This window comes from Balearica regulorum, chromosome 8 (assembly GCF_011004875.1).
Source record: "Balearica regulorum gibbericeps isolate bBalReg1 chromosome 8, bBalReg1.pri, whole genome shotgun sequence".
In the NCBI taxonomy this organism is placed as follows: Eukaryota; Metazoa; Chordata; class Aves; order Gruiformes; family Gruidae; genus Balearica; species Balearica regulorum.
The window spans coordinates 17,144,027-17,157,628 of NC_046191.1; the positions used below are offsets into that span (position 1 = coordinate 17,144,027).

The 13,602-nt window shown below is 40.4% G+C and overlaps 1 long non-coding RNA gene across 2 annotated transcripts in view; it reads left to right on the forward strand.

The window, feature by feature from the left end:
• Positions 1–961: 961 nt before the first annotated feature.
• LOC142602758 (uncharacterized) overlaps positions 962–13,602 on the forward strand; it is a 31,713-nt gene continuing 19,072 nt past the window's right edge. For both annotated transcript variants that reach the window (XR_012836535.1, XR_012836534.1), the window contains exon 1: positions 962–1,265. This is a non-coding gene — a long non-coding RNA (uncharacterized LOC142602758). The remainder of the gene's footprint in view (positions 1,266–13,602) is intronic.

Consider the following 13,602-nt stretch of genomic DNA (forward strand, 5'->3'; position numbering starts at 1 on the left):
AAATCAAGTATCTCCTTGGCATCTTCCTCTTATTTTGTTCTATTATCTGTTCTAGCAGAGAGGTCAATGCCCATATCCACATGATTATCTCCACATCCAGCTGCCAAATTGTGAAAGCTGCTCTTCGTGAGCTACTGCTTGGGCAGCTGTATTAAAGGGTTTACCCGTGCCCCTGCCCGACGAGTAGTTAAAGTGTGGAATCACCTTTTAGTCTGCACAAGCCAAATGGTTTTTCATCTCGCCCATTTTAACCCATATCTGTAGGCTCTGCTTTTCTGAGGAGAGGGTCTCTCTCCAAATTCATATCTGTTTGCTGACCAGGTTTGCTTGTTGTTCCTAATCTCTCCTGTTTTGGTAAGATCTCCTTCCTGCCTTGAGATACACTAGCCATGAGAAGCTAGACCAGACAAAAACATTGTATAAGGTTTCAGGTTCAGTGACAGAGTACAGCCTTCAGTGGTGGACTTGCTTAAAGGCATTACCCACAGTGACAAGTTACAAAAATTGTTTAGCACTGTCAGCCATTTTCTTTGACCTTCAAGTTCCTCCCTAATTTTAAGTACGGTTCAAATCAAAGTATCTGCTTTCTTTGCTATGAATCCCACTTTAATTATCTTTTGCTTTTTCTTGTAATTTCTTTCAACTTTAAACACAGAGACTGAAAAAGAAGGCTAATATAAAGAAAAAGTTGCAGTAAAATAACTAAAACCCCATTTATGCAGCTCTTCAGGTACTGTCTTGAAGACCATGAGAGGTGCAAGTGGCTTCACTGGGACACCCTTTGGGCTTAGCATTAAACCATGTGTTTTGCTGAAGTAAGGCTTTTAATATATGACATATGGCATCAGCTCTACAAAATATTACTGGTTGGCTGACAGCCCTGCTTCTGTCTGTTGCTTGTAAATTAATACTGTAAGTCTGTGTGGGTAAATAGGTTGTCATCACCAGTGCCCGTGGTCACTGCAGGCTGCACCCACGAGCCTTAGGACTCTGCATCCGTACTTTCCTCAAGAGGGATTTGTGTGTTAAGCTGCTGGTGCTGTACCCATGAAAGTAGTGGGTGAAGCAGTCCTGCCTGGGGAGGAACCACTGCCACTGTGTTTTCAGGTCTCCGATGAGCTCTGGGACAGCACAGGAGGATGGGGCACTGCCAGCTGCTGCACGAGAGCTGCCACGACAGCCAGCCGGGCTCTGCATGAGCTGGAGCCAGCCACAGCGTCAGCGGGGCAAGCAGTGAGAAATGAGCTGCCTGTACCAGCCTGAAGGTACAGTGTCAAGAGGCATTTCTTAATATATTGTTTCTTGTTAAGAATCATTGATTGATTTAGCCAATACAGGATTTTTTTTTTTTTTACTCATTTTACTTGTATATGAACAAGGACAAAATGCAGATGGAGGAATGCCTAGCATGTCTTGGGAATGGGCACCAGTCTGCTCTTCTCAGGTGTCTGCTAATCTCAGCTAGGGCTGGTCTTTTTGACTTCAGGGTTTAATTTTCCTCATCTGTTGCAGGGAGTACAATTGTCCACACTTTCCCTGGCTCATTGCAGCATTCAGACAACTCACTGGGTCTCCCTGCTCACTTTACAGTATCTTGGGCTGAGGAAAGTTAAGGCCAGCCTTAATTTGTCTATTCTACAGGAGTTGTATGCATGTGTGCATGTGGGGGTGTGTGATGGGCCATGGATCATGAACTGGCCACTGCTGATTTGGCTATGAAGGATAAGAAAAACTTCCAAAGAACTTAAATGTGCTATGGGGGGTGGGAGGGAGTGAGAGTGGCCAGTGAGAAGATGTTCTACCTATATGCAACACACTAGCTTTGCTGAGTTTTAAGAAATGAGAGGGGAAAAATCCTTTAAAAAATGCAGATACTGGAATCCATGTGGCAAAAAATAGGGCAGTTGAGTTATCAGTAGCTGATGAGAATATGAGAAGAATAATTATTGTATAGTTCTATTACGGAAATTGTACTGCAGCTCAAAAGAAAAAAGAAAGAAAAGTCACCAAAGAGACCCCAGTGAGTTACTTCAGGGAAAAAAATAGCTTCTATTATATGAATAGAAATATCAGCTTGTTAGCTTAGCAGACTGCTCTGGACACTTATGGAAATTCAAAACATTTCCATATATCCCAGTCCAGGATGGAATTAAAGTGTTGTAAAGCTTCCCTGGAAGCCAACATTTATCTAATATGTAAGCATATTTAGATTTAATTTTGAAATGGTTGTTAAAGGCTATCCTTTGGCTGCACTCTATCCTTCATTCTAACTTTTTTTTTAAGCGTTGAACTCTGAGATTTTTATGCTAAGAAAAATGTACTTTCAGAACCAGAAATGCCTGAATGAGCAGTTACAGCATGTACTAACCCTGAGAGATATCCATTGAATCTGCTCTCCTCCTCCCATTTACTTGCTGTTTTTCCAATCATGCCTTGCATTAATGTTCTACACTTAGCTAAACTGTGTGTGTTATATTTTAGATCTATTTTTGTTTTGTCTAAAAAATTTCCAAATTGGCATTAAGTATTCAAGATGTAATCTCTGTAGCAGGAAACTAGTTATCAGATTCATATAAAATAACTGGGCAATAGAAATAACTCTCAGCAGAATGCATTTTTTTTTTCTTAGAATTAATTTAGAGGGAATTTAATGCCCGTGAAAGGTGCTGGATTGCAACATCAGAGAACTGAAGCTACTATTTAACCACAGAACAGTTACAGGATGGGAGATGGCTTTACAAGATTCCCCATGAGGGTTGACAAACTATTTATCTCAGGTTTGGTGCCTTTCATCTAGCAGGAACAACCAAGCTTTCATGTGTCAGTAACAGTCACTCTCAGGTTGTAAGCTTTCAGCTGGGTGATGGAGGGAGCCCTTCTTTAAAAGAGGGGGGATTTTGTTTTTGTCATTACTGGCTAACATTTATAGTGTGGTTCAACCTAAAACCTAGATTTACTACAGCTGAGTTGGCACATTGCTGTAAGGGACATTTCCTGGGTCAGAAATTCAAAGCATGAGGTGTGTCCATGCTGTGCCTGCCCCATGCCACAGAGGCAGGTAGAGCTGGAAGAGAAGGAAGGGGCAGACACTGTGACCTGCACCCCACCACATGCTCTGCCACCATCCTTGTGATGCCCCTGTGCTCAGGCCCCTTCAGAGGGGCTCTCAGGTCCAAGGTTTGCATCTTTTGTTTTATGTTGCCACCTGTTTCTCAGAAGGAAGATGAGAGTGGCAGGCTGTAAGATGCTGTTATTGGAGTTATGCCAGGTCCAGGGTCCAATTCCTATCTTTTCCCATTTTTTCCCAACGTTTCCAGAATAGTTACCTCTGAAGGCCATGTATGGACTGCATGGTTTGAATCTCAGGTCTCAGTAGTCAGGTTTCTATTAGACAGGCGCAGACAATATCATGTGCTAACTATTGGTCTTGCTAGCTGGAGGAGGCACTGAAAAGCATTTTTCATGATACATTTTAAGCTTCAATTTATATTTGCTACTTAGTTAAATTAATGTTTGGTGTTGATCATTTTTAGTGACTTCATGAGGAAGTGGGGAAACAAGGAGCCTCAGGGTAGTTTTTACTAATTTCTCTCAAAGGGAGAGACTTTCACAGTACTGTCTGCCTCCCCACGAGCTCATCAGGGAAAGAAAATCACCCTTTCCATGTTTCACATGTGCCTGGTCTCACAGTTGAAGGGCAAACTGCCCACAGGGAATGCCCAGCAGGCTGTCCACCACAGCTCTGCTGCAAGGCCAGCAGAAATACATCCATGACTGAATAGATCAATAGGCTTGTTACTGTAATGCAAAGTCAACTTATGGACGAGCCCACTAGGAACAAGTTAAAAGTCTTTTCCTCTGAAGCCACATTCTTCTGCTGGTTGTGGTATGTTGGACAGAGGCTGCATTCCCTTGCACTGGAATTTCCTGTATGAGCACTGCACAGGAGTGGATTTATTTTGTAGTCCTTGAGACTTCCAAGCTTCATGGATTTCAGAGCCTTTATGTGCCCTGAAACAAAAATCTGTTTTCTACTGAGGCATTGCAGAAAGGATTAGCATTTGCTGACTTGGTCTTCCAAAGATTGATGCTCTCTAAGACCAGAGGTGACCCAGTCTGGGATTATCTCACTGAAGACCGAGGTATTAGTGACACAACTCTCATAGAGCTCACATACGCTTCTTGCACTGATTTTTGGAGCTAAAAGAGATGTTTCCTTGTTTGTTGTCCATTTGCACCCTAACGCATTGCTGAGGGAGCTCATGTTGCTCCTGTTGTAGCAGGAATATGGTGGTTACAATCTGTAAAACACAACTAGGCAGGGCATGGGCATCCTGCTTCGCATTTCCCGCTCTAAACAAGTCTATCATTCTCTGGGCTTGTGGGCTCAATGCCGTAAAGATGGTGTTATAGGTGAATTTTGTGTTGAGGGCTTTTTAGAGAGGCCTGTGGACTCTTTCTCTTCTCTCAGACTCACCTGACTAGAGCCCAGCTGTGGGTTTCCCACTTCTTAATCAAAATTGCATTTCAGATATCCAACCCCCAAATTTACAGCTTCAATGAAATGGAAATAGGTTATGTAAGACTTTCTGCATAGAAATGTGTAATGTATTATACTATATTGAGTTTTGTGGAAGAGTGGAAAATATCTGTTTGGTTTTTGAAATACATTATGGAGTTATTTAGATGCCAAGTTTTTCATTGTTCTACTAATGTCTTCCTGATCCGTAAGTTTTTAACAGTAAGTCATTATGCTGTTGCAAATTTTAAAATTATATATCTAAGAAATTTTGAACTGTGGTGTTGAGTCAGGTCTCAGACCTTTGCAGGAAATGAAACGGCAGCTGTGATTCTGTTTTCCCAAAACTGCCCCGGCTCATCTCTTCACCCCCTCTCCTTTATGCACTTCCCCACCTTCAACTGTTCTTGTTAAGGCAGTTTGCCAGGGGCCCTGAGTGACTGCTGAGGTGGACTAAAATGCTCAATCTTCCCAATATTTGTACTTTATTAATAAGGGTATTTGTACTTTATGACATTATTGGTTTAGGATTTTTGTAATCTAAGTAAGGATACTTTCCACCTTAATTGCATGCTAATTAACATTTTGCTTTGTGGAGGATTAATATTATATAAACTGTATTCCTACCCCAGTCACCTCTCTCTCCTGTACCTACAGCCAAGAAAACTGGTTTCTTTTTTCCCCAAGATAACTGTTCTGCTTCCCAGCAGGCCAACACAAATTTTTAGACTTGCGGCAGAGCTCCACAAATAACCAGTCAAACCTGCTCCACCCAAACCTTCTGGAGTTTTTCTTTTATATCCTTACATTCTTTTTTATTAATTTTGCCTCAGTAATCAATATGTCCCAAACGTGGAGTGTCTTAGGTGGGAAATTTCATCAGCCTCCCGCCCTTAGAGGAACACTGCCATGATGTCCCTGCTGCAGCTCCTGCTTGCCTGTGCAAGAGGATGTCAGAGCACTTGCTGATCTCATCTCTCCCAAGCACTAATTTAATTTGCAAAATGTTGTGGTTTTTTCTAAAGTGTGTGAACTTTCCTTACACTGTTTTCTTGAAACATGAATTAATGCTCTGTTTTCATCTGTATGGCCTCGGTATGTATCCTGCCTTTGCACACAAGCCTTCAAAGCTGTGTGGCAAGGATGGTATGAAAACAAATCACCATTAAAGCAATGAACTTAAAATTTCTGTGAGTTCCACTGATAAGTTTGCAGTGGTCCTTGCCAGTGACACCCTTATTGGTGCTCAGCTAATGGCCAAGCCACCACACTTGGGTGGACATGTCTCGAAGCACTAACATGATCACTGAAAACTGACTGAAGGTAAAGGGGAGCAGTAGGAAACAGCCGAACCATGGTGCACCCTTGCCTACAGATACAGAGTCAGGCTATGTACTGTGTGTTCAGGCAATGTGCTGGTGAGGTCGCACTGCATAAATACAAACAGAACCATGGTAAAGTTTATAATTTTCATTGAATTCCTAGTTTTTCCCTCTCCAAACTTCATTCTTATCATTTATATTTGAAACCATCTGGCCTTTATAACAAGAGTTAGTATTGCTTTGTGCAGCATCCAGGCTGAGCTCTGGTTTGAACTACGTGTTTAAAATTTCCCTTGTTTTAAAATTTCAGCTGAATAGTTTTAATTGCTTCTTCTTGTGAGCCGTGGTGTTGTACAGTGGGCTGCACATTGCTGAGAAGCTTCAGTCTAGAGGTAGTTGTACTTCAGTGCCAAAGGAAATAATAACTGGATGGATGGAAAGCGTCTGGGATTGATGTGGTTTAAAGGTGCTGTTCATGCAAGCTATTATCAAGGAAGGAGTTAGTGAAGAGATTCACTCTTAAAATGCAGGTGCTCTTGTGCTTTCTCTGACAGATGTGTTCCAACAGTGTTTTGAATTCTGTTTAAAATTTTAAAGGGCTAAACCTTCAGGCTCTTCTCTTCCTTTCTTAAATTCATTTCCCTGTTTAGATGAAAAAGAAACATTTTGCAACTTACTTTAAACTTTCTTCAAAAGAACTGCTGGAAAAGGAACGTTCATGTGAAGCACATAACCTGTAAACGAATGTTAAGCACAGCAGACGGGGCAATTTTAAATGTGCTAATGGACAGACATTAGACTGTAGGAATTTACCTAAGAGAAAACCTCAGATGTGGAGGGACTGCCAGGCGGGGATAAAACCCCAATGAACGAGCCAAATGATAGAAAAGTGTTACCAGAGTACAGAGCTGTACATGTGAAATAAATACCAAAATGGGGAAATAGCGCCAGCAAAGATAATGAAAGATAGATAACATTTCGGTTAAGTAACTGATGCAGGAGCATGTACACACAGCCCGTTCTGAAAATGCAAGCTCTTAGGGTGGATCTCTCTCTCTCTCTCCTTTTCTCTCTCCCCTCCCCCCCATTTTGGCATTTTTCTCCTGCTAATGATGGTAGCTTAACAGAGTTAACAGCATTAATGGGCAAAGCTCCTTCCATCTAAATGCACAACAGACTTTTTCGCAGTGCTCTGTCAGATGTTTTCAGGTGTGTACTTGCCTCAAAATTTCAGACAAACTGTTTTCCTCAGATAATTTTTGATTAATTTGGTTAGGCCTCCTGGCTGGTGGTTACTTTCTCTGGCTGTGTGGAAGTAGCAAAGCAAGTGGGTTGAGGTTTGCATGATTTGTGAATATGAAGGGGAAAAAAGAGCAGTCTAAAAAAAAAAAATAAAAAATACCCCACAGGAAAGAAATAATGGGCAATATGTTTCCTTTTGAACTTTTTCAAATCAACCTCTGGAAAAGGTGTCATAAAGCCCCCAGAAATGAGTAACAGCACAGGGACAAAGAAAACTCTGTTACATATGTCCCTGCAAGTCTATGAGCAAATTGTTTTTTCTAAATAACTCCAGAACATTACATGGCCTTAACAAGTTTCCCAGGACAGGAACTCCTAGTTTATTACTTGCTTACATTGTCATCAGAAATTAATTTTGTCCCTGAAAGACAAATTGGCTGGTAGCTTATGAAGTTAAATGGAAAGAACAAGTGAGCATCTGTTTCTTCTGCATTTTGTCTCCTTGGTGTCTTACATATAAATGAATCAGAGTGTTCAAACTTAAATTAAGATCTTTGGCTAGATAAACAGTTAAAACTGGTTCCCATAGCTACCTCTCACACATAGCTGTGATTGCATTATAATCCCCTAGTAATCAGGTCTAAATGAAAGAAAGATGATAAGGGTGCTATTTTCAGTTTTCAGTACTGATTTTTATTAGCTCTCAATCAGATCAGGACTGCTTTGCCTTTCATCACATTGTGGCAGTGTTTGTAGAATCATTAGAGTAATAAAGTGTAAATCTTACCGAGGTGCATTTTTCTTGAGGTGTTTTATATAACGAAAACTCTGAAGATTACATTGGCGGGTACAGGAAAGATTTGTTTCAGCAACTAAAGTGAGGATGTAAAGTATGCTATATTCATTTATTCTTTACCCAAGCGAATACCTAATGAATTACCTTGCCGAGGTAAAACAAAAAATAAAAATATCCAAAGAATCAGCCTGTCTGAACATTGTCCTAATATACTGTATATTGCAAGTACTGAATTTAGTAGGTTTTTTTTAATTTGCCTTATTATCTTGTGTCATATCTCTCCCTGTGCATTACCATGCACAAATGAATTACAGGCAAAACCACAAGCACTGCTATTACCAGCCTGCTGTTTTTAGTAAACTAGTGCAGCCCAATAAAACATCATGTTGCAGCAATATATAAGTATTTATTGTAGAGTAAATTTCAGCTAAACAAAAGCACACGAGGAGGCCCGATCCTGCTCATAGGAGAGGCAGTGGCAAAGCTCGAGTTTGGTTCATACATCATTGGCATCTCACCTGCACCCTTGATTTGCAGTATCCTTTGAGGCAAATTTTACTTAATAGCTTTACTTCTAAAAGGTTCCTGACTGCCAAATTTAGAGGAGACATCACCCAACCCTCAGAGGTGTTCCTGGGTGTTTCTGCAGGCAGAGCTATCCTTTAGCACAGAAATTGCCTTGTGTAGTGTTGCAGGATTGTTTGCAGAGTTTGCAGGTGTGCCCCACATTTGCAATTAACTTCCAGTTTAATATTGGAGTGATTTTACTTTCCCATAGACTTTTTTTTAAATAATCTGGTGAATGTTGCAATGTATCATACTATAGCATAGCTATTAATATGCCTCCCTGTTTTAAATATTTAAATTTTATGTATTCTATATTTAAATGAGGAGTAAACTGTCCCAGTAATTCAGTGTTAGATATTTACAGTCATCCATAGAACTGCAGACATATTAGCTAGCAACAGAAATTAGCCAAAAAGTTGAAAAATAAAAAGCAAACAAACAACTTTCTGGTTTTCTGTTTAATTTTAATGTACTTGATGTAGGAACTATGCCTGATATTAACATTAACAAGTTATACTTACTTTCTGTTCTATAAAAGATGAATCTGTTCGGACATCAAATAGTGGTGTTTGCATAGTTAGCAAAGTCTAAGGCACTGTCTGATGTTAGGACACGGAATACTTTAGGACAGGGACCATTTAATGTATACAATTTTATACCTGAGAGAATTAGATATTGGTATTCACATGGGGGGGGGGGGGGGATCAATTCATATGATGTTATAGATAAGGAAACAAAATTTATGTTTCAAATTTTAATCTGTTAAGACTTCTAAGATGCAGAGAGGTTCTCAGTCTAAAACGATTAATTTGCTACTAATATTTTAAACTCCAAAAAGCTCAAATTCAAATGCTGTTTCAAGGCAAATAGGCAAAGAGTATTTTGGTTAGAAAGGTTTTGTGTGTGTTTGTATGTTGACACGCAAATGTAATATGTCTGGAAGATGTTGCTATGTCTAATGACACAAAAGAGAGTAAATTGTAGAGCCTGATTATCAACAGATAACAAGACATACTGTATATAAATAAATGCTCAGCATCAAACCCCATTATTGGATTAGCTATATAATCATGTTTCAGGCTGTAAGTCTGTGCTGACAAATGAACACTTTTCATTTGGCTCAAGGTCCTCATCAGCAACGGAACTAATTTTACATTCTCACCCATTAAGTGAATAAGATGTGGAAAAAGCTGTCTGCTTTTTGAAGTGTAAATTTGCTGCTACAGGCTGTGCAGACCAAAGCTCTTTTGAAGCACTGAAATGAGATCATCTCTAGGGACATGTGAACCTGACAAAGTTTAGGTCATTTCTGTGGAAGGTATGGCGGGGGGGGGGAGCCATTTGGATATGGTTTCAGTAGTGACTTATATGGGGCAATTTGGAAGATGCTGAACTTTACAAGCTTTTTGTTCAAATTTGTGAGAGAACTTGAACTGGAAGCACAGATGCAAGCTTTCAGCCCTCAGAAAGAAACCTCCATAAATATCTGAACTGGATATTCGGCCAGCACAGTTTGGGAGTGCTAAGCAGGCTGTGTGCTGAGCCTCTCCTGCTTAGCAGAACTTAACCAAGTCATTTCTAGACACTGGATACTTCCCCTGCTTTCCCCTCCATACACACACACAAAAAAATGGAGATCCAGGAACTAACTTGGACCTCTTTCTGGAAAAGGTGCTGGAGGTGGAGGAACTAGACCATCATATCTCACTTTCCACCCCTAAGAAGTCACCTGAGAGAGAGGAAAATTGCAGCTCTGTACCTCCTCTGGCTGCCAGCCCTGTAAATTGCAGCATGGCACCAGCTTTACTTGCTCTGTGGAAGCCCCTGGCTGCAGGGGAGCACGTCCTGCCTTTGCCGTGGGAGAGAGGCACGGTGGGCATGGAGGGCAGCATGGACAGAGGGGAAGGGGAGAGGACTCTTCAGAGGTTCTCAGTAAGGATCCCCTTGGTCAGCTAGTGTAAGGGGCAGGATTACAATAAGCTGTAGGCCTTCATGCTAGGGAGCAGTGTTGTGATGCACCACAGTTCAGCAAAGGTGATGAAGGTGTTGCTGATACCAGCTTAGAAGAAGAGTGTCATAAAAATCATTTAACTTTTTAGATTTTCAGACACACAAAGTAGTGTTTAACCACTGTTCAAGATCATGAAAAAAATATCTCCAGGCTGTGTTGCGTGTCTAACCACAATGCTTTTCATTTGCAAACCAGCTAAAAATTAACATAGGCTTTGATTGTTCGTTTATTAATTTGATTTTGTCCCCTTCTCTTTGTTTGCTCACTGGAACATGCTTGTACAGCTTAGGCTTTTGGTCTTCCTTGGAAAATGTGCAGTTGTTTCATCTGCCACTTCCTGATGTCTTGTAGTCCACCAGTGGTCCATGGACAACCAGCTAAGAAACACTGTGAGAATCCTGTATAGTGCTGTGTGGGTATAACGAAACTAAAGAAAATTGCAGGAAGCCCAGGCTGGCATATTTGCATGAGAATATACCTCCTTGATATGTCCCTGTGTAAACGGGGCTAGTTAAATCTTAGTTCAAGCACCTTGAGCATATGGTTTTGAAATTGTTTTTCTAAGAATAATGGCTATCAGAGAGTAAAGATGTTTGTCAGGTATTTGTATAAAGCGACAACAGATTTTTAAACATATCCTCTAGGCAAAAAATTGCACTGCTTTCTCCCACAGCGTTTTTAACCAGATGTATTAATATCATGTAGAAACATCTGACCGGCAGAACTGAACAGAAACCTAGGTGGGCAACCTCTGTGGAGTCTTCACCTAAAAAATAAACTGAAATAAAGGCAGCTGAAAGAGAGATTTTGCACTCCCGTCCCTGAGCTCAGCTTTCTGACTTTGATGATGATGATGATATGCCCACTACCAGGCTTATTTGTCTATTTGCCTGAGCACACAGATGGGGTTTTTGGCCCTTGGAGCAGCCCCTCTGCAGTCAGCATTGATTATTCAGGACCTCCCCTATACTTTCCTCGTCAAAATAAAGCTGTTAATAATACTTCTCTATCTCACTGGCATGTTATGAAAGTTAATGAGTTGATGTCTGCAAAAGACTTTGAAAGTATACAACGGTGTGGAAGTTCTAAGCGCTGTGTTGTGAAGGTCTCCCTTTCCCCAGCTTAAGGCAGAATGAGTTGAAGTTAGCCAAAGGGGATAAGAGAAACAAGAGAGACTTTATGAGTGTATCAGGGGAAAAGGAAATACTGGAGAGAAAATAGAACCATTAGCAAATGAGGAAGGAGATGAAGTTAATTATGATTTTTAAATGGATGAGCAATAGAACTGCTTTTTTAAAAGAAAAAAAAATCAGTCTTTAGGAAAAATAATAAGGACTGACAATTAGGAAGAAGCAAAGGCCTTGTGAAAACAGGTGTTTGATTAAAAAAGCAAGGGGGAGAAAACTTGTAAAACATGAATATATGTAAATGAGCAAGTCTAGATGAAACTCATCTTAAGAGCAATGTGAAACTAATGCATTTTTCCAAATATTTACAAGTAGTTTGGTAAAACCATGGCAGATGGGGGAAAAGTCATATCAGAAAAGAAAAAGCAAGAGCCACAGAAAAGCTAATGATGTTTGGAAAAATTACGCTAGTGGTTACTGGCCAGTAAGTATTCATTTGTTGTAAAAGTGAGAAGCACAACTGGAGTGAGCAGACAAGCATCACGTCTGTTGGGTTATGAAGCCATGCTACACAAATGAGGTTTTGTTATAGAGTTACAAAATACTGCAGTGAGAAACCAAATACATGTTGGGTCAGATCCAGACTTGCTGCTCTGCCTCTTTACACCAGCAGGTTTATTTGTAACATCTGAACTTGAGTAAATCATTTGACAAAAATATCTTGCGAACTTGAGTCTGAGAAAAGAAATCCAAATTGGCTTTGATAGGAAGGGTGTCATTTGGGCTTGAAATGGCAGTATGAGGCCACAGAGAAAGTGATCTGAAGACAAAAATTAAAATAGAGTCTGGTTGTAAATATGTTATGATTATTTCAGCATAAAGAATGATTAAGACATAATTATAAAAAGAAAAACAAGTTACTGTATGAGCAGCAGAACTAGGGCACTCTGGTTCCTGGTGTGTTTAGATGCTGTGGTTGGATTCTCTGGTGTCTAATAGGTTTCCTGTGTGACAGCCCCTCCAGGGTGGGGGTGGGCTGGTGCCTCGATGAGGGCATTGGTAGGGTCGTGCTTTGTGATACCCTTGATAGCCCTGTGTGTTTGAGATCCTACACAACCTCCAAATGAAACTGGGGTCAAAATGGCCAACCTTTCCAACAGTTTGGAGGAGGGGACTCAGAGAGGGTGATCGCATTTCCCACTTCCATTAACTGGGAACTCAGATTTAAAAATCTTGTGAAAGGGTAAATTCTGAGTGAAAACTGGAATGTTGCAAGTGAACAAAATGCTCTGAATTTTGAGACTCTGTCCCTCTCCTTTCTCTTGTTTCCAAAACACCATGTCTACACAGATGGACTGCATACAGATAATAGCTGTAATCTTGTTTTCATACCTACTTCTTAGCTACTGTTGTAGAAACTCCCCCCGCCCTTGCCAAAAGGACGAAGTATTTTTCCAAGGAGCTATTTCTCCCTTTTTAGTGTAAAGGATTAAGGAAATGAGGAAGTTCTATACTGATTATTTTGAGATATATTATTTTTTAAAACTACTGTTTTGAGTCTCTGACTGTTGAACATCTACACCCAGCTATGATCAATAAAATTGCTTCTTGCAGAAAATCATGCATACAGAACTTCAGACAGGTTAAATTTGCCTATTGTAGGGAAGGGATCAAAGCTAACTTATAGTTTATGATATTCAACCTTTAGTATACAGCTAGATCTGCAGAACCTGCTGAATATCAGGGCTATGTCTCCATTGCTGTACTGGGAACTGATGTGAGGACAAGGACACTATTTCTTGTGTGTAATCAAGAAGTATCACTGAGTTACGTGGGACATCCAGTAGCTGCTTAGATGAGGACAGAAGGATGCAACTCTTTTTAAGGACACGGGAATAATGTTATGGTGCTTCCTTTTCATGTCCAATCACTATTCTCCCGTACTCACTAATACCAGATTTTTTAAAAGCTTCTAACTCTCTTAGATTTCACATTTTTTAAAAAAAGTGTCCTACATG